The following is a 22,014-nucleotide window of genomic DNA, read 5'->3' on the forward strand; positions in this document are numbered from 1 at the left end:
TACCAGAATTAGTATGAGCAGGACTTAATGTGTTTTCTTATGGTGGGGATGTTAGAAGACATTGAGGTTTTTTATTCTATGTACATCCAATCTTAGCCTCCCACCCAAGATCACTCCATGGAGCACGAACCAACACACCCCACCAAGATCCGTTTTAGCTGTGGTAGCCAATATATTTGGGGATTTATGCACTTGTCCTATTCAACATCATAACAGTGAATTAAAAATCTACTAAATCAAAGGCAGTACCATGTCATGCTATGCAAATATACATATACATACAGCTCAGGCTCTTTTCTGCAAATATAAGGCTACAAGGCCAAGTGTGGGTAATCAAAATGGCCTTACATTAACAAATACATCACCCCAAAAAAGCATTACATGAGCAATCACAGCTATTCCATTTTTTTTTTATCTCAACAGAGAACATCTTGCAAGATCAGTATTTGGGAGAGTTTCCTTCATGACGGTGGGTGAAATATACCACAGCTGCAGAAAAGCCCAGTCTTGGCAGAATAGCCATATTAATGAGCTCTTGAGCAAAGACCTTTACTCCCAAAGGGACAGAAAACTGTATCAGGCCATGCTGGCAAAGACCCTTGTTTCAAACCTGGTATCACTTTGCGTTGAATGCTGAAAAGGGCCCTTTAAATACATTAGGTATGTTATTTGCTAAACTTGGGTTTACTTTACTCATAAAAAGTAATATCCCAATTTACCCAAACGAGTGAGTACAAATATTGATTTGAAATATTAATTAATGTTAATATTAAAATTAATTAATATTAATATTGAAATATTGATTTGAGTAAATCTTATAGGATAGTACTGTGACAGTGGGTAGACTATAGCTTTATTTATTTAAAATGTTTCTTAGAATTGGGTATAAAGTCAACCCAAAAAAGTGAGTGCAAATTGTTACATCATTCAATCTGAGTAAATTCTACAGTTTATTTTTTTCCAGTTCATGTACAGAATTACAGTACATTACAGTATTTTATCGACAAGGTTCTCATAAATATTGCCCAGAAAGCATTTTTTCTACAGTATTGTACTATTTTAAACAGTATGTTACTGTAAAAATGTCACTGTTTATTACAGCAGGGGTGCAGATTGAACCCATGACCCTGGAGGCGTGAGGCTATAGTAGGAGCAACGGACCACTATTCATACTGTGAGAAATGATGTATTTTTAATCATACATTGTAACTGATATGTCGTTACACTGCTTGTGTATGCTTTGCACCTTGCCTTTCTCCCTTACTTGTGTTTCTTGTTCTCCACACCTTGTGAGCTTCAACATGAATTGATTGATTGTTTTTTTTAATAAGGCCCCAGGTTAGTTAGGTCCAGTCTCCTGGAAAATCACTAGAATGTGTCCTTGCCTTTGGAAGCTAAGAGCGTCTTATTTTCAGGGAGAGCCCTGTAATATTTAGTTTAATAAATTATTTTTATTGATAAACCTTCATACTGATAATCCTCTTGTAGTGGTCCTAAAAGAAAACATGACTGAAGATATTATCCATTTTAGTAGGCACATTTCACGATTCAGTAACCTGACTTGTCCAATAGATGGCAGTGTAGTACTTCGACTAAGACGTGCTATGGAAATTGCCGGTAAAAACGGAAAGCTGGTTTTCCATTTTAAACGTTTGTCTGACTGAAATGACCACATGTTGTACATATGTAATCGTACTATACATCTAACCTTCAGCGTTGTATTACCTACCTTAATTATCTGCAGCAATAAAATATGTACGCGTAATTGGACAGCTGCAAGTTAAGCAATCTGTCTGATTTTACATTGAAGTAGGCATGGACGGACGGTAAGATGAATGCAGGAGAGACCTGTGAATAAGCTTAAAGTATACATAAAATATGATAAAATAATACATATTTTTAAACATTTAACTGGATAACGACAGCTTCACAGTACTTATATAACCCTGCACAATTTCGAATATCATCACAGCTCCCTGAAAATTAACAGCTATCATTATAGTACAAATAAGCAGTTATCCAGACATCCCGACTCTCCCGGAAGTTCCGGGAGTCTCCCATATATTGACAGCGACTCCCTGATACCCGCAAATTGAATAAAATATCCCGGAAAGAAGAGGAAGTAAACAAGAGCATGCATGCGAGACAGTAGTGTGTGCATCGCGCACTCGAGAGACCCGCGCGTACGACGGAATGAGCGAGAGAGAGAGAGAAAGAGAGAACGTGCATATATGTGTTGATCCCTGCGTGTGTGCCTGTAGCCCGTGCTAGACAGACAGCATCCTGATTGGTTTACTTAGCAAAATAAGCCAATCAGATTTCAATGTGGGCGGGCTTCTATTTAACTTCTCGAGGACCGAAGTTATCGGTTCAGTGGAGCATCATGACAGACGGAGAGTGCCCCAAAAAACGGAAGTATAAAACGCATTTCACTTCAGAAAGTGTATCCATGTTTAATAAGGATGAAAATAATGACAGTGTTGCGTGCTGTACTGTTAGCAACAGTGATTTCAGCATTGCTCATGACGGTTTAAACGACTGTAAAATGCATGTTGAGGTGAGTTTAACAAGTGTCATTTCATGTGCTGTATTATTCAGGTCTACACTAGTTAGACACTTGGTTAGTTGCCAATGCTGTCATGAAAGACTCCTTGAAGACTTTTGTAACGTAGCAATGGAATATAATTAAGGAATTTGCATAAATGGTAAAATAATCTACTTATATTATTGTCAAAATAATACATAATATTGACCTTCGTAATTTAGTGCGCTGACTAGAGGAAATTAATGAAGAAATTAAACTGTGAAATCAAGTTTGTTGAAGTTACATCTCACTCCTTGTCGGGCGGTTGGGGGCACCTCACTGAACTGAGTTTTTGCAGGTTGGGATGTCTGAATTATTCTACCTTAGGGAAGGGAGGGGGTCCTGGCTGTGAAAGTTGGGGGGGCGGCTGCAGACGATCTCAGAGGCAAACTGCTGTCCACCCAAAAATGCAGGCCCCTCATGTAAGATCACATCCACCCAAATGTTCCAACCCCAGAGGCAAGCTGCTTTCAACTCAACCCCCTGACCCCAGAGGTAAGCTCACTTCCACCCAAAGACCCTGATCACAGAAGTAAGCTGACATTCACCCAAACCCCCAGCCCCCAGAAGGAAGCAGCCATCTATCTAAACAACCTACCCCCAGAGGTAAGTTGACATCCATCCAACTGCCTTGATCCTAGGCGAAAGCTGCCCCGGTACGTCTAGGTGGTGACACTCCATCCTACAGGGTTCACGTGATGCACTTTCCTGAAGCACACAGAGGACACTTCGGGTTTTAGGTAAGTGTGCTTTGTTTTTCTGTGTGTGTGTTTTATTTGGTATGGATTTTATTTAATGGCACGTAAAGATTTTATTGAGCACTGTTTTGGTTGATCACTGTAGCACTTATTCATCAATATTAACATTATTAACATTTATTAGCATTTTATTTGATCTGTTGTGCTGTTTATTGTGCGATTAACCTATTTCATTCCCAAGCTTACTGATTTTATGTGTTTTGGGAAGGTGTATGATGCCGTTTTAGCCCGACCCTTGTGCAGAGTAGGGCTGCACGATATTGGAAAAAAATTACATTGCGATATTTTTTTCCAAACGATATATATTGCGATATTGAGAGCCATCAATCCAGGCTAAAGTCAATAATTACCAATAATTACATATTAATAATTTCACTAATAAGCAAGCTTCATTACAAGTGACAAAAAGGTTACTTAATATTTTATTCCAAAATTCGAACATTTCTGTAAACACAAAAGCAGAACACATTTTTAAATAAAACAGCAGCTTTACACCAACCCCCCTGATTGATTTACAACAATATAACTTAAAATAAATATATTTTTTATAAAACAACTTATAAGCATTTTGGTTCACAATCTTTTAAGTCAACTTTTCTTAGCCAAAGTGCCAAAGTAAAACAGTGTTGGTGTTGGTCATCATAATCATGGCTAAATATATGAAATAAACAAAATGAAATAAAATTTTTAGATATTTTGTATTAAATCTTCTAAACAGATTAGAGAACATATTCCTGTAAACAGAAAAGCTGAACACATTTAAACAGCAGCTTTGCAACACCAACCCCCCTGATTTTTTCATAACATAACTTAAATATATATTTTTTTATTTGCTTTGCTAACTCAAGGTTTTTAGCTAAGAATACAAGTCTATCAACTAGAGGTCGACCGATATATCGGGCCGATATTTAGCATTTTTTAATGTATCCGCATCGGCCGATATCCGAGTGCACTACGCCGATTTTCAGACAGGCACGTCTGCGGGCAGCCCAGTGTTATTGTTGCTGTGGAACACGTGACCCATGCTGCCTTGTGCAGGGCCACAGCCAGAAGTTTTGGAAGAGTCCTGGGATAAAACGGTAAGGCTTATATTCTGATCTTTCAATGACCTGTTTATTTAAGTAGTTTGCTATGAAATGTTGCTTTAAAAGAAAACGCGAATTACCCTATTGGGAACTGGGGTAATGATAATGAGCCTTCAACCAACTGTAGCTTACAGGTAACATTAAGGATCATTGATTCTAATAGAGTTCGTTTTGTGCGCTTATTGGTGGGCTCACAGACGTTTTTTAATCGTTAAAAATCATTTTAGTTGTTAACATTTTAATTATTACCATATCAGCCCGATGTTATCAGTTATGTTTTTTTTCTTGTGTCGGAGAGTTTCACTCTGTGAGTGTGTGGGGCGGAGCAGGCAGCTCTCAAATACTGCAGCGTGTGTGAGAGTTGCGTTACTCTGCCCTGATCACAGACAGCGACGTCCTCGGGAGACACAGAGCTGCTAAGAACAATGCATGGCGGAGAAAAGTGTTTGTTCGAAAGCCTGGTTACCATTTACTTGAGCTGATGCTGACAATGGTCCTTCTGTGCAACTTTTTTTCATTTGAGACCGGAGATTCAAACAATTTGTCAGACGTCTAGATAAAAAGTGCATGACTTTGCGCAGTTAGTTTCCTCATTAAACATGTCTGTCCTTTATACGGGCTTATACGTAGACAACGTCACAATCACTAGGGGCTTATGTTGTCCTTGCATACAAGGCTGTGCAATACGACAGTTATTTTATTTTCCGGGATCACTAGATTCTGATTGTGAATTTGGCTTTAAGCTATCTGTCTGCTAACAACAGAAACAACATGTTAGTGTACACTACTCATCATACCATGATGCACTTAGTGTTTTTTTTTTCTTCAAAATGTATTAGAGTGTAATTGTTTTAATGTGCATGGAATACTGGAATTGTAGAATGAATTGAAGATGAAGGTACTATAATAAAAATTCTAACCTTGCATTTATTCTTCTGTTTTAGTAATTGCTGTCTGATGGCTGAACAAAAATCTAATCCTGTATGGCAGCATTTCACAAAGCCAACACCAGGAAAAGCCAGGTGCAATATCTGCAGCAGACTGGTGAGCTTGGGAGCTGAAGAATGAGTTTGCTGCTAAAGAGATTCTGATGCTGCTATCTTTATTGTTTATAAGTTTAAGTTGTTTATAAGTTGTATTGTGTTTTTGTTATTTAAGTTTATATTTAAATTTACACAAGTCAGTATTCAGTAAATGCTAAGTTGAGAAATTTTGTGTATCGTTTGTTATTATTAATGTGATATTTTATCATGCAAATGGAGGGGAAAACGTCCAATTTTCGGCCAAAAAATATCGGCAGCATATATCGGCCATCGGCTGACCCTGACTCCTAAATATCGTCATCGGCATCGGCTATTGAAAAACCCATATCGGTCGACCTCTACTATCAACCTTTGCAGGCTTGAGACAGGTTCGTTGGCAAGTGACGATGTTGCCACTAGTACTGAAAAGTCTCTCTGACGGCGAGCTTGTCGCAGGAATACACAGGTTTTTGCGGGCAAGTCTGGCGAGATGAGGAAAGCTTAGTTTGTGTACTTTCCACCATGCAAGTGGATCCTCCTCTTTGTCTATTGGAGGTGTTAGCAGGTAAGTGTTTAGCTCTGCTTCCAAAGCATCCTTTAGGGTCAGAGAGGAATCACCCTTTGCTTCAGTTTCTCTCTGTTTAAAGAAGCTTCCCAATGACTTCTTTGCTTTCTTTGCCTGGGGTGCACTGGTAACGTTGGGCTCCACGTCAGTGCTGCAGCTTGATTTCTCCTGGCATTCCATCATCTGTGTTACCACTCTGGCCTTAACTTGGGTCTTCTTGTCTGCACTGATGAAGTCTATCTTGAACCGGGGGTCCAAAAAATATGCCATATCTAGCAGCTTCTGAGTATCATCATCTTCGTATTTCTCATTGAGGTAGTCCAGCATCTTCATCTTTATGTTCTTGGTCAGGTCTGTGTCTTCCTCTCGCATTTCCAGTAGTGAAGTGTTGAAGAGCTGAAAAACTGGCTTTACAAAGGAGACACTGACGTATTCATCGCCTGAAAGTGCATCAGTGAAATCCAGCATTGGGCCCAGTGACTTGCTTACAGACTCCAGCACATCTATATCTTGCCAGGTTGGAATTAGATGCCGCAGCTTCTTGTCTGCAGACAGGACCTGAGTTAAAGCCTGCTGCTGTTCTAATATCCTGCTGATCATCATCTGTCTGGAACCCCATCTTGTTTGGCATTCTGAGATGAGACAATGTGATGGTAGATTGAGTTCCTTCTGGACTTTTGCCAGGGCATCGCTGGCCTTCCAGCTGTGAGAGAAGTGGCTCACCAGCTTCTTGCAGACTCCTGTAGCACGATCATTGCGGCCATCCTTTTTCACTGCATTTTCTAAGCGGAGAAAACAAACAAAACATTGCGAACTTTAATTATTGAAGCACACTGTTTTATTTCAAACAATAAATGAAGAGCTCTTTTCCAAAACGCGATAAACGCCAATAATAATTTCCTTGTTTCAGGTGCAGTTTCTTTCCAAACCCCAATAAGCACCGAACTTAATTTTAGCCTAGTGAACGTTCTCGCAATCCAACGTGGCTGCGCTCCTAACAGATGTTTGTTCATTAGGCTATAATTCCTCAAAATAAGTAAAAAAATCTTATTCTCTCTCTCTCTCTCTAAGTTTTCGGTGCTGATGCAGGACGCGTTCATGTAAACGGCACCTAAAAGCTGTCTGTCTTAAAATGGATGAGAGAGGGATATAGGGCTCTCGAAGGAACAAACAGGCACGCTTAGGTTCACTCAAATACACTTTTAATAAGTAATACAAAATGATCTCACATTAACACCAATACTGAGCTATCATATTGAAGGCAATGCAAAATAACTCGTACTACAACGGATATCAAATAATATATATATCTTATAGCTAATAATATTAGGTGCAAAGGTATGAATATATATAGGAAAGAAGCAATTACACATACAAGAAGCAAGGAAACATAAAAAGTTACGAAATATTATCACAAGCGGCGATAATTTACTCGCAACAATTAAGGGAAAGCATAAGCAGTTGCAAAGCTATTTACACTCGGACGTGCTATCATCACCCACCTTCATGGACTGGGGAGCCCTTTCAGTCCTGGCAGGAGACCAACACGTGAGTTCCGAGAAAGTGCCGGGCGATGCGCGCTCTATCCCACGGCTGAACTCCGGTCAGTACTGGGATCTCCCCCTTCCTTTATACTAAATTTAGAGTTGCGTGTGGGCAGGGGGTAAGCTGGCCAGGCTCACCCCTTCCCCCCAGGCAATATATGGTGTTTCAATTCCCCCTTTTGTCCGAGTGATTCTGCTTGCGATAACATACTTCAATGGGCGTCCTGGCGCCAGGTGTCTTCGCGCAACACCTCCCTGTTCCCCCCCTACAGCAATATAGGGTGCTGTATACCGACCCCCCACCCTATCTCCCGAAACCAAGATAAGCATCCTGGCTTCTTTAATGAGCCCAAGTTATTTACGGCAAAATTAGGTTTTACAGGGGATCGGTAAATAACTTGTTCGTGCAGTGTAGTGACATTTGGGGTGAATCATGGACGATTGATCCAAATTTCAGGATGATTAATCCACACGCGATCGGAATTAATCCACAATTACAACTTTCCAGAATATTATAGTAAAGTTAATTCCATGTCACGTGGGTGACGTAATCGTCCGCGAATTCATCCTAATACATTCGGTCCCTCGGCCATGATTCACCAATGTATAACCCGTGCAGAAATGTGATCATATAACCTGCGGGTATAGATACATAAACAGATGTTCCACACAGCCAATAGTATAACGTATTCGTAGTGCATACATATCCTCTATCTCGTATATCATACGTTTTGTTAGTATAAGTATCTAGTCATTCTCCCTTCCTTTTAAAGTCCAATATGCCCCTCCAGCTATTACAGGCAGCACATGGAACCTACATAAAGCTTGGGGAGTAGTTACACTATACATTTCCCATTGGCCAGTACACAAAGTCTCGTTACACTGAGTTATTTCAGGCTTCAGATGTAATCTCATACTGGAATCAATATTCCAGAATATTTTCCATTAGAATAAAATGTGATTAACAATTGATAAAACATTATTTAGTTGAATTTTGGTGTTTCACATAGTCATATAGTGCATTCAGTCCGATTCCTCCACTGAGTTAGGTCACACTCCTACACCCACTTGAGGGGCACTCCGGCAGACGCAAGGGTGGGAATGTTCTTTCCCATTGTGGCATCCTCTACAGACGTACATCTCGTTCCGGTTCACAGGAGTCAGTTCAACAACGAAGCATGATTCTGGTCAGGTGAAGATGTCTTGCTGCCGCTCCGTCGCGCTGTCTTTCCATCCGATCCTGAAAGTAGAAGTCTGCTCCAACTCGGTCCCTGGGACTGCAGCATAGCCGAAGGTCGTCAGCAGCGTCGGCCACGCCCATCACCAGAACCATTGCATCATCCTTCACACATAAGGAAAGAACTCACATGCACATTAGTTTTCTCCTAGATAACATTCATTAGCTGGGACATGTCGCCACCTTCGGCGCTTGGCTCCGTAACAGCCACAGTGTTGTTTCGTCCCACAGCTATCACTTCTGCAGGTTTCGGTGGGTTGTCTTGTTGTTGTACCCACATACCTGTGTTTTTATTCTTTTTACTTGTTTTCGGATTCGCTCCTATAATTCCTTACCCCAAACCTCCTTGGTCCTAATTCTCTAATTCTGATTTTTCCACGCAGGCATCCGAACAGCCATGCCATTCACTACTGACCAGGAATCAGTATAAACATAGCAATCACTCATCCCTTCCTGCTTCCAAAACCATTACTCACAATTCAGCCCATTGGCTGCTTTTACCTTCACCTGTCATTTCCAACATCTGCTGCGTACATAGATTACATGCCGCAGCTTCCCACTTTCGCTTACCATCGACATACTTAGCCGCCCCATCCGTACAACACACATGCTGTTTCTGTACTTCACCCCCCACGATATAGGGGACTCCACCAACACCGTCAATATCACAGTCTCTTCCCCTTTCTCTACAACATCCGCCACTTACTCATAGCCCTTGTCATTTACATACTATTTCCATTTTAAAACCCATGCTTCTTACTCTCCACCAATCCGGTGCTGCTTCAATCTCACTACCTTGTTTGCGAGAGGTATGGGCTGGGGAAAGGTTGCATCTTCACCTTCCCCACCAATACCGGTCGCACTATCATCGTACCTCGGAATTTTAAATTGTCCATCCCACTCCTGGGTCCCAGGTGTAATCACCATCATGGTTAGACTTATCCCACTCCCCAAGATCTCCCAATTCTCTCAATTTGAACGCCACATCTCCTATTCTTTCCCCTACCATATTCAACAACAATGACATCACTGCTGCCTTGTACTGAGCGGGTGCTGTTTTTATGAGAGCATTCCGGGTCAGTATTGTTAAGGACAAATCGTCCAGTGCATCCACATGCCCGGTATACACACCCGCCCTCATAGTCAACTCTCGCATTCTAGCGATCGCTTCTGACAATGTTTGCCACTGGCCCGGTTTTTCCGGCCAGCTGCTTTCATCAGGGTATCGCTGGTTCACCCCGGTTCCCATAAGGGCTAGGAGAGTAGTGTCACTGCTTCTCCCATCTATTGGTGGCTGCCTGTGCTCCCGACATTGGGACCGCACTACAGCATCGGTGCTTAGATCACAAAAATGGTGACAATCCATATGATCTATGGATATCTGTGCCGCACCCTGATCATACAGCCTGACCAACCATTTATCTAATGGCTCTCCTGGTCGCTGCTTCATCCGCTCCCGTATATCACTAATTTCCTTCTGTGTGAAATCCTCCACAAGTAGCTCAGACTGCCGTGGTCTCCGGCCAGAAGGATCTTGCACTTCCCTTCTCCGTGAAATAGGGAGTGCAGAAGTTGTTAACGGAGGGGGATCCATAAGAGATCCCCGATCAGGACCCGCGACTTTATCTGGGTTGTAAATATCAATATCCTCATCATCTGAGTCCCAGATATTGCCATCCCATCGCTCGGGATCCCAATTAGCTGCTGTTGCAGTAGCAACAAATGCTCTAATTTTTCGCGGACATGGTGTCCGTTTTTTCCTAGCATTGGCTTTTGCTACTTGCATCGCAGCCCGCTCTGCAACCCCCGTTACTTGTTGCAGGCGTTGATGTAAAATATCCACCTGACCCTGTGCCAGGGTCATCCGACCTAATGCCTCAGTCAATTCTCTCATTTGTCCCTCTTTCTCCCTTTCAATCTGGTCTGCGCGCTCATACTGCATTCTGTATGCAGCCAACACGATCCATAGGCGTCTCTGTAGAGCACGCACAGGATCCTTTACAACCGGAACCTTTCTAAGGCACGACAATACTTGCTCAGGCTCGGCTTTTCTCAACGCAGCAGTCCAGGAATCAACAGGCCCTCCACCTTTCCTTATCTCCTGGGCTAACGCAGCAAACTGCGTCTCATCCCACTCAGGGAGCACTTCAGGCTCGGGCGCTGCTATCTTTCTTCTAAACATGTTTGTTCCTTAGTCCTATATCTTTTTCCCCTCAGATCCTGCCGACTACGCCAAAATGTCTTAAAATGGATGAGAGAGGGATATAGGGCTCTCGAAGGAACAAACAGGCACGCTTAGGTTCACTCAAATACACTTTTAATAAGTAATACAAAATGATCTCACATTAACACCAATACTGAGCTATCATATTGAAGGCAATGCAAAATAACTCGTACTACAACGGATATCAAATAATATATATATCTTATAGCTAATAATATTAGGTGCAAAGGTATGAATATATATAGGAAAGAAGCAATTACACATACAAGAAGCAAGGAAACATAAAAAGTTACGAAATATTATCACAAGCGGCGATAATTTACTCGCAACAATCAATGGAAAGCATAAGCAGTTGCAAAGCTATTTACACTCGGACGTGCTATCATCACCCACCTTCACACATGGACTGGGGAGCCCTTTCAGTCCTGGCAGGAGACCAACACGTGAGTTCCGAGAAAGTGCCGGGCGATGCGCGCTCTATCCCACGGCTGAACTCCGGTCAGTACTGGGATCTCCCCCTTCCTTTATACTAAATTTAGAGTTGCGTGTGGGCAGGGGGTAAGCTGGCCAGGCTCACCCCTTCCCCCCAGGCAATATATGGTGTTCCAATTCCCCCTTTTGTCCGAGTGATTCTGCTTGCGATAACATACTTCAATGGGCGTCCTGGCGCCAGGTGTCTTCGCGCAACACCTCCCTGTTCCCCCCCTACAGCAATATAGGGTGCTGTATACCGACCCCCCACCCTATCTCCCGAAACCAAGATAAGCATCCTGGCTTCTTTAATGAGCCCAAGTTATTTACGGCAAAATTAGGTTTTACAGGGGATCGGTAAATAACTTGTTCGTGCAGTGTAGTGACATTTGGGGTGAATCATGGACGATTGATCCAAATTTCAGGATGATTAATCCACACGCGATCGGAATTAATCCACAATTACAACTTTCCAGAATATTATAGTAAAGTTAATTCCATGTCACGTGGGTGACGTAATCGTCCGCGAATTCATCCTAATACACTGTCACAAAGAACCAGCAAAAGTAATGATTAGGAATATGTAAAATATTGCAATGAGACATTTTAATTGTTTATTAATAACTGCGAACATGAAAAATAAAAGACAAAAGACTTTTAAAAAAAGACAACCATCAATTTTTGGGAAAAATGGATGGATTTATAGCGTTTTGAAAAGAAAAAAAATTTACTTTGAATTTTTCAACAACAATATAGTTGTTTGATTTAATAATCATTATTCAACATGTTCAGACTAAGCAAAAAACATTTTAACAGGATAAACTGAATATTCACAAAATGTGTGGGTCTAGGTAAAACAATTAATTTCCCTGAAAACTATTGAAATGGAGTTATCGCATTTTGGAAAAGAGCTCCTCAAATGTGCTCATAAAACTATTTTTTGTTTAAAATTAAATGTTTAGTGTCTGTATTTTTTCTTACGTTTTAAAGCTCTACGTACACACATGCAACAAATTCATTTTACAAGTTTTGTCAGGTTCAGGACAGGTTATTAAGTAAAACAGCTGAGTAAAAATGTATTTTTATTTTGGATAAAGATCATGGTCATTACTCACCAACTGCAAGATGCAGTCTGTGGCCGAAGCACTGTAGCCTGGTCCACTTGTTCAGATCGGCAGCTTTCACCATGTTCGCTGCATTATCTGTTGTTATACAGACTTGACGTGTCTCATCTAAGCCCCAAGCGGACACCGCTTCTCTCAGGGCCTCTGCGACATTCTCGGCTGTATGACTTTCCGGGAAAAATGCCGTCTGCAAACAGCGACTTTTTAGCTCGAAGTCCTCTGCGATGAAATGGACCGTCAGACTCATGTAGGGCTCCGTTGTCCTGCTGGACCACAAGTCTGTTGTAGTTGCATAGTATTCCACGTGCGACAGTTCTGCTTCAATCTTAGATTTGCATTTTTCATACAGCTCTTTTATCGCAACTTGGGAAAAATATGTGCGGGATGGTATAACATACCGCCTGTCAAGCGTTCGGATCATTTTCTTAAATCCCTCTTTGGTGACGGTATTTAATGGCAACATATCTTTAGCGATATGAAACGTTATTGCGTCTGTTATTTCTTTCTGTCATTGAGAGCCTTTCTGGTAAGGTGTCACACTGGCAAAGGCATCACAAACATTTGTTTGTTTTGGTTGACATCCAGATTTGGCTTTGTATTCGTTGTAAAGAGCTTTGTGGTGCCGTTTTAAGTGATCAGACAAATTGGTGGTGTTTCCATGTTTTGTGGCCACAACTTTATGACACTCCATGCAAAGTACCTCTTTTTGGTCAACATCCTCCTTTTTGTAGCCGAAATAGTCCCAAATAGATGATTTCGACTTTCTTTTTGGTACGAAATCATTTTTTTGCGGCGGATCCTCTTCGTCGCGCATTTTTAGCAGTGAATGTTGGCTGTGAGCGGTGAGCAGCGACACAGCGAACCAATCACTGTGCAGGCACGCGGAACGTGCATGTCACCCCAGCAACAAGCCATACAACAAACTCGTGTTTACTGTGTGCTACCGTTCTCTTAATACACAATGGGCTTCTACCCTTCACATCGTATGTTCCGGCGATGTGACTATCGCTCACGCGCACATCGCGATGTCGATGTCAAAACAGAATATCGTTCAGCCCTAGTGCAGAGCTTGGAAGTCTGCGGATGTGTTCCTTTTTAACCCTCTGGAGTCTTGGGGTAGGGGACACACTTTCACTAACTGGGGCATGCTCACACATTTCATTCAATATCATAAACTTAATTCCTGGCAAATAAATTATTTATTATATATTTGGTTTGGTAACAAACTCATCTTAATCTTAGTGTACTTTAGATTTATGTGAAGTTTGTAATTTGACATTCAAAGTATAGACATTGTAAAATGCACTTTGGAACACTCTGTGGGTGTTTGTTTAATATTATCTTTGAAAGTCTTATTGTACTGTGTTGGCATGATTTGCATAGTGTGGGAATGTTTCAGCCTTATAGATTGTGATTATGTGTTAATGTAAGTAGTACAAGCATAATATTTATTATTCATGTATTTGAGCTGATTTACATTTTGTTTTGGTATGAAAAGGTTATTTTGATACGTCCCCCATGGAGGGGACCACATATTAAACGGATTTTTGGAACAGGGAGCCGGAAGTGGGGCTTGCCCCATCTGCTCCAGGCATCGACCCGGTATTGCAGTGCTTCCGGGAACGGTGCACCTCTACTGCCCCCTGTTGTTGAAAGGCAGAACTGACTGACTGAATGGGTGACTAATAGACTGAGTGCCTCTGGATGGCCAACTAATTAGCCGCATGTGGTGTGAGGGAGGGGTCCTGTCCGTGCGCGGCCCCCATTTCCTGCCTTTTTTCTTTTTTTTTTAAAGTAAGGTGACACGCTGTCGTTTGTGCGGTGGGCAGCTGTGCTGAGGTAAGGCATGACTTCATCTTTGCCTTTTGAATTTTCCCTCATGTTTGTTTAAATGATTGCTGTTTTTTGAGAGGACAGGGAGGACGCCGGTGGCTGCGACGCCCCTGGGCATTCTACTCTGCGCGGGGGCGTCACGGAGGCCCGGCTAACGGCGACCCGCTAAGCGGCAGCCCCATATCGACTCGGGTCTCTCTTCGGTCTTCAGGACCGGTATACGTTTCTTCTCTTTTCTGGATTGGAAAAGACAAGAGCAAAAGTGGAAGAGTTGACGAAATGGCGTCGGATGGCGTAGCTTATAGCGGTGGGGCGTAAAGACCTTGCATTCCAGAGCATCCCTGCACATATGAGAGTCTGCTCCATACATCTCCGTTCAGGTAAGTCAAGTTCCGGTGTGATCACTAGACTCCATTCCTGTGTTTGTCCCTAAAGAGAACAGCCAGGATAGGAAATGCTGGAAACCCATCCTGACTGGAGTCCATCCCTTCCCGGTGACACAGTAACCCAAAAGTGTTTGTGAGTGTGGTTTATGTCAGATTAGGAGAGCTGAAATGAACCTTTTGTTGGATGATAGTCGGCGACCAAAACAAGAGCTAGATCACAGAAAAGTGTTTCAAAAGCGACAGCGTCAAAGTGAAATGCAACGCTGGATGGAAGTTTTCTAGTACTGATGAAGGATGTAGAATCGGAATCCAGATATGTTTCCATACAAGGAATTTGCCTTGGTGGTGCTTTTACATGACATTACAAAGAACATAAGAACATAAGAAATTTACAAACGAGAGGAGGCCATTCGGCCCATCAAGCTCGTTTGGGGAGAACTTAACTAATAGCTCAGAGTTGTTAAAATTTTATCTAGCTCTGATTTAAAGGAACCCAGGGTTTTAGCTTCCGCTACACTAGCAAGAAGACTATTCCATACTCTAACTACACGCTGTGTAAAGAAGTGCTTCCTCAAATTTTTCTCCCGCTAATTTCCACTTATGGCCACGAGTTCTAGTATTTAGACTAATATTGAAATAGTCATTTGGCTGAAGAGCATCCAGACCCGTTAGAATCTTATAGACCTGAATCATATCCCCCCTTAGTCTCCTTTGCTCAAGGCTAAACAGATTGAGTTCCGCTAACCTCTCCTCATAAGACATTCCTCTAAGACCAGGAATCATTCTCGTAGCTCTTCGTTGCACCTTTTCTAAGGCAGCAATGTCCTTCTTGAGGTATGGTGACCAAACCTGCACACAGTATTCTAGGTGGTGTCTTACCAAGGAATTATATAAGTGTATCATCACCTCCCTTGACTTAAACTCCACACACCTAGAGATATAACCCAACATTCTGTTGGCCTTTTTTATTGCTTCCCCACACTGGCGAAAGTTACCCACATTTAGCAAAGACATATGCAGAAAGGTAATAAACAATAGACTGGCAATTGGGTAATATGATAATTATATGATAATTAAGTTTATTAATGGTAGTAATGATGGTATTATGATATTTATATATGTGTGTGTACATAATAATCATTGTAGTATGAATATAAACTATATAAATGGTATAATAATTTAAAGGGCTCTTAAATGGTGCCGTTATTAAGTAGCAGCCAAGTCAACTATATGTGCAAGAGTGCAATATGTATACAGAATTTGCAGTATGTGTGCATAATGTGCAAGAGTGCAGAATATAATCATAGAGGAAGTTTATCAGTTGTTCACTGGTTATGCTGGTGGATATTTCACTGCAGCTGACGATTAATTGAACGTCCATTCAGAGACTGGTTTGGTTAATGAGAGAGACTACCTGAGGGGAGAAGCTCTTGGCGTGTCTTGTGGTCTTGGTTCTGATTGCCATGAGTCTTCTCATGGAGGGTAAGGCTTGAAAGATGTGGTGAGCAGGGTGAGATGGGTCCTCAAAGATTTTGTATGCCCGTTTCCTGGTTCTGGTGATGTAAAGTGTCTGGAGGGTAAGCAGGTTACTGCCGATTATTCGCTCTGCTGAGTGGATGATGTGTTGCAGTCTGGCCTTGTCTCGTTCAGTGGCTGATCCAAACCAGGCTGTGATGGAGGAGGTGACGATGGACTCAATGATTGTAGCGTAAAACTGGGCCATCGTGGTTATAACATGTTATTTTGGATCAGGCACGGACAGTTGTGAGAGTTCATTCCGCATTAGCTCCGATAGAATAGTATTAAATGCAAAGCTAAAGTCCACAAACAGAATCCTAACATATGTCTCAGGGCACTCCAAGTGTCGGAGTAAGAAATGGAGTCCAGTGTTAACTGCATCGTCCACAGGTCTGTTGGTTCTGTAGGCAGACTGTAGCCTGGGGTCAAGCGATAGGTCTGTGATGGTTTTAAGGTATGACAGCACAAGTCTCTCAAAAGCCTTCATTACCACCGATGTGAGAGCCACCAGTCTGTAGTCACTGACTGGTTCAGTGACTGGTTGAAAATATCTGTGAAGACAGGTGACTATTGATCTGCACAGTGCTTCAGAGTGGCTGGGGAGACAGAGTCTGAACCAGGAGCTTTCCTTGTATTCTGGCTGCTGAAGATCTTGTTTACATCTCTGTCGTTGATTCTCCTGGGGAGGTGGCTGGACGTGGGGGGGGTGAGCTGGGTATAGTGTGGGCGAGGTGTGAAGGTACCCAGGTGTGAAGAAGGCCATTGAAAAGGTGAGGGCTGTATGATGCGCGAATGTGGCTTTTCAAACCCGCAGTAGAATTTGAACAGGTTTTTGTCACCACTCCTGTAAGCTTCATCTTTTGTTTTAGGAAGCTGCCTGAGTTCAGTTGTAAACCATGGTTCGTCGTTATTATAGCTGACAACAGACTATTTGGGAATGCGAGAGTCCTCGCAGAAGCTTATGTGCCATGTTACAGTGTCCGTGTATTCATCCACGCTGTTAGTAGCAGTTTTGAAAACATTCCAGTCTGTCGAGTCAAAGCATGATTTTAATTGCTCTACTGCTCCACATGTTCAGTGTTTCACTCTAGTAACAACAGGTTTAGCAGTTTTCAGATTTTGTCTGTATGCTGGAATTAGATGAATTGTTGCATGGTCAGAGTTTCCTAGTGCAGCACCAGTCATTTTCTGTCATTAAAATGTGACGTCTTTTCAGTTAGCTATTTATTTATTTTGGCTTTTTCTTATTATTATGTGTTCATTGTAATTGATTAATAAAATTATTTATTTTCATTATTATTTCTTTTACTTATCTTTGAAATGTGATTTTGACATTTTAATTTGATTGTATCCTTGTCTTTGTAAAGCACTTTGAATTGCCTTGTGCCCGAATTGTGCTATATAAATAAACATGCTTAAAATCTTTGATGATGACAATGTGCCCAGCCGGCTGTGAACTGTTCTTCGCTTTCTCCATCTTTGCATTTCTTGCATTGTGAAGATCTGCGAGCTGTTTAATTTTAGTGACCACTCCTTTTCAGGATTATGTAGTATATGTTTAACATTACTTCAAAGTGTGGAAGGGAAATTTAAAGTGATGGTAGGCCAGGGTTGGGAGGCATTGTGGGATTGTTCTTGTGTCTCAGGTTTTGTTGTTTTGGGGATGGTGCCGTGTGTCCTTGCCTCACAGCCACCTGCACGGAACCAGCTTTGCAGGCCACAGATCTTGGAGAACTGGGCTGAAGGGAACATCGCCGGGGGGAGAAAGGGGACCTGCAGGAAGCCTTGAAATGTAGCTGCTATACTATGCTAGACGCAGTTTGTTGTATGGTAGCATTTGAACACACAAGCAAGTTATGTACCCATAAGGGTTGTATATGTTTACGCTGAAGTCTTTATTTAGGTATGTTGGAGCACGGCGTCTCCACCGGGTCCGTGGATGAGAAGAGATTCACAGCTGACACGGGGAGAAGTTGCAAATCACCGGTTTATTGTCTGACAGATTGCAATCCGGGAGCGGCCGTCTGACATACATTCAGCATGTACAGGAGGAGGCTCTGCCATATGTATCAGCTGTATCCCTTTTAAAGCCCTTTGGGCATCTCCCCCCCTTTCTCGGTACCTTCCGTGTACGTGACAACCATATGTGTGATTCTAGCTGGCTCGTACTGTTCTTGGCCTTCTGGAAGGCTAAAAGATAAGTAGGGGCCGCTGATGTTCTCTGTCGCCCCCCTATCTGTTCCGATTAGGTAGCCTTGACTTGCCGGCGCGCCAGTCAGTTCTTGTTTTGATTAGTTACAGCCTTATAGAATCATTCCCTTTATTTTATTAATTATTCCCTCAATTAATATAGGGTTGGGGTTTCCCTTACTGATAACATTGTGAGCCATGCCAGCCATGGACACCAAAGGGGGGGTTGCACCTTTTTGCTGGGTTGGGAGTGGAATTTCCCTAATGTTTAGGGTTTTTGCCCTCCTTCCTAGGCTGGATAGACAGGATTATGTGTGGGACTCATAGGAGGCCTAGGCCTAACGAGGATTGGAAACTGAACATCCTTGAAGTAGACCAATAGAGGTGGCGTATTATGTTTGTTGTATGTTCGAAACCTGGTTTGCAGATGTTTGGTAACCAATCAGGACTTAGAAGTCCATATAGGGGAATTCGTCTTATAGTATATTAACCTGCTGATTTCTGGCATTGTCCCCGAGTGTGGTTGGAACACTATGCTGGATTGCTGAATAAAGAAGAAAATTTTGCTCATTACATGCGAGGCCTGGAGTTTGATTCAAGTGTGACAGAGTGAGAGTGATTATAGAGGATTATAGAGTCATAGTTGTTTGGGTTAATTCTGAGTACCACAAAAGTTTACAAGCCCTATTTTGGCAAGAGCTAATCCTAATCATTTTCATCCTTGCCGTTTAAATCACTCATGAATAGATGTGTTTGTGAGAAATTGATCTGTTTTAAGCATTTTCAATTTAAATAAATACTGCAATACTACTACGAGATATCTAACAACATATGATGCAACATTCAACAGGGGGTAGTGAAGTGATTCATGGCTGATCAAAGTGCCAATTCGATGTGGGGCAGTGATTAGCATGTGGAGAATGCTGCAGCAGTATTACAAAATCAGCAACTCTTTTAAAAATAATAGTGATAAAAATATATTATTTATTAATAAGTATATATAATCAGTACACAAAGTATAAGTATATAAATATAAGCATATAAAGTATACACTCACCTAAAGGATTATTAGGAACACCTGTTCAATTTCTCATTAATGCAATTATCTAATCAACCAATCACATGGCAGTTGTTTCAATGCATTTAGGGGTGTGGTCCTGGTCAAGACAATCTCCTGAACTCCAAACTGAATGTCAGAATGGGAAAGAAAGGTGATTTAATCAATTTTGAGCGTGGCATGGTTGTTGGTGCCAGACGGGCCGGTCTGAGTATTTCACAATCTGCTCATTTCACAATCTGCTCAGTTACTGGGATTTTCACGCACAACCATTTCTAGGGTTTACAAAGAATGGTGTGAAAAGGGAAAAACATCCAGTATGCGGCAGTCCCGTGGGCGAAAATGCCTTGTTGATGCTAGAGGTCAGAGGAGAATGGGCCGACTGATTCAAGCTGATAGAAGAGCAACTTTGACTGAAATAACCACTCGTTACAACCGAGGTATGCAGCAAAGCATTTGTGAAGCCACAACACGCACAACCTTGAGGCGGATGGGTTACAACAGCAGAAGACCCCACTGGGTACCACTCATCTCCACTACAAATAGGAAAAGAGGCTACAATTTGCACAAGCTCACCAAAATTGGACAGTTGAAGACTGGAAAAATGTTGCCTGGTCTGATGAGTCTCGATTTCTGTTGAGACATTCAAATGGTAGAGTAAACAGAATGAGAACATGGATCCATCATGCCTTGTTACCACTGTGCCGGCTGGTGGTGGTGGTGTAATGGTGTGGGGGATGTTTTCTTGGTACACTTTAGGCCCCTTAGTGCCAATTGGGCATCGTTTAAATGCCACGGCCTACCTGAGCATTGTTTCTGACCATGTCCATCCCTTTATGACCACCATGTACCCATCCTCTGATGGCTACTTCCAGCAGGATAATGCACCATGTCACAAAGCTCGAATCATTTCAAATTGGTTTCTTGAACATGACAATGAGTTCACTGTACTTAAATGGCCCCCACAGTCACCAGATCTAAACCTAATAGAGCATCTTTGGGATGTGGTGGAACGGGAGCTTGGTGCCCTGGATGTGCATCCCACAAATCTCCATCAACTGCAAGATGCTATCCTATCAATATGGGCCAACATTTCTAAAGAATGCTTTCGGCACCTTGTTGAATCAATGCCACGTAGAATTAAGGCAGTTCTGAAGGCGAAAGGGGGTCAAACACCGTATTAGTATGGTGTTCCTAATAATCCTTTAGGTGAGTGTATAAGTACATAAAGTATAAGTATATAAAGTTTAAGTATATAAAGTATATAAGTCTTAAGTATAAAAATGATATAAGTATAAAAAGTTTAAGGGCTCAGAGGACCGCTTCTCCTACTCATCAGAGTGGATCTGGTGCCTGAACTTCTTTTTCAGAGCCTTTGATTTTTTTATTTTTTTTTCTCTTTTCCCTTTCCTTTTTTCTTTCTTTTTTAAATTCCCCACCACCACCCCCCCTCTTCGGAGGACAACTTTATTTTACACTAAATTCAAGAGCAAAGAGTGTGGCTGCTCCGAACTCACCCGTCCCGTGGAGGAAAGGAAAAAAAAAAATAAATGGGGGATACAGAAACAACAATCGTAACGAGAACAGACATTAATCACCATGGGGAGAGAAAAGAAAAAAAAAAAAAGGAAACAGAGGTATACAGGAAAAATAAAACTAATAATGTAGGTGGGACGGAGAAAATGAAGTGTAGGGGAATACAGAATACAAACAACAATAAGAAAAATAACACTCATTACAAGGACATCAAACAACAAACATTATAACATCAGTAATAATAATTATAATTAATAATGTGACAAATAGGTATTATATATATATATATATATGTAGCATACACACACGTGATCCTACCCTTATACATGTATATTTCAATTCCTATGTCTATAACACACGCTAAAAAGTAACAATAATAATGATACTGATCGCTCAACCATTCTTATATGTATGTGTAAGTGTAGGTGTGAACTGATTTGTCATTGGATGTGCTGGCATATGATGCCGTCGGGGGAAGCGACAGCACCCCACCCCCCCACAAGGCCGAAGGCGAAGGCAGGAGAAACCAGGCAACCGAGGCCACCCTGCCGCCCCCCCAGCACAAGGGCCCACGGCCATGTGCCCCGGAGATAACCACCCGCCCAACCCAGGAAGCAGCCCGCGAGGGACTAAAGGGGCGCCAACCCCCGTACAGGGAGGCCCGCAGAGGGAGGACGGGCGGCGAGCCCCCCCGCCCAGCCCAAACCGAACCCCCCAATCCGCCTAGAAGGCCCCCAGTGTCCCAAGATCCCCCGGACTGCCCGCCAGGACCCCACCACGGCGCAGCAGAGCCAAGCACCACCCGGCCCACGGCCCAAGAGAGGAGGCCGCCCACACCCGCCAGAGCCTTTGATAAGATGGAAGTAATGTCCTCTTGAGG

General features: G+C 42.3%; 1 long non-coding RNA gene and 1 pseudogene across 1 annotated transcript; both read left to right on the plus strand.

Annotated features, from left to right (window-relative positions):
• Nucleotides 1–3,265: 3,265 nt before the first annotated feature.
• Nucleotides 3,266–19,114, plus strand: LOC140584006 (uncharacterized). The gene is made up of 2 exons (XR_011986056.1): nucleotides 3,266–4,421; nucleotides 5,372–19,114. It is a non-coding gene; the product is annotated as an uncharacterized lncRNA (long non-coding RNA).
• On the plus strand, nucleotides 14,018–14,250 carry LOC140584027 (U2 spliceosomal RNA; annotated as a pseudogene).
• Nucleotides 19,115–22,014: the final 2,900 nt, after the last annotated feature.

The sequence above is a fragment of the Paramormyrops kingsleyae genome, unplaced genomic scaffold (assembly GCF_048594095.1).
Source record: "Paramormyrops kingsleyae isolate MSU_618 unplaced genomic scaffold, PKINGS_0.4 ups29, whole genome shotgun sequence".
Classification (NCBI taxonomy): Eukaryota; Metazoa; Chordata; class Actinopteri; order Osteoglossiformes; family Mormyridae; genus Paramormyrops; species Paramormyrops kingsleyae.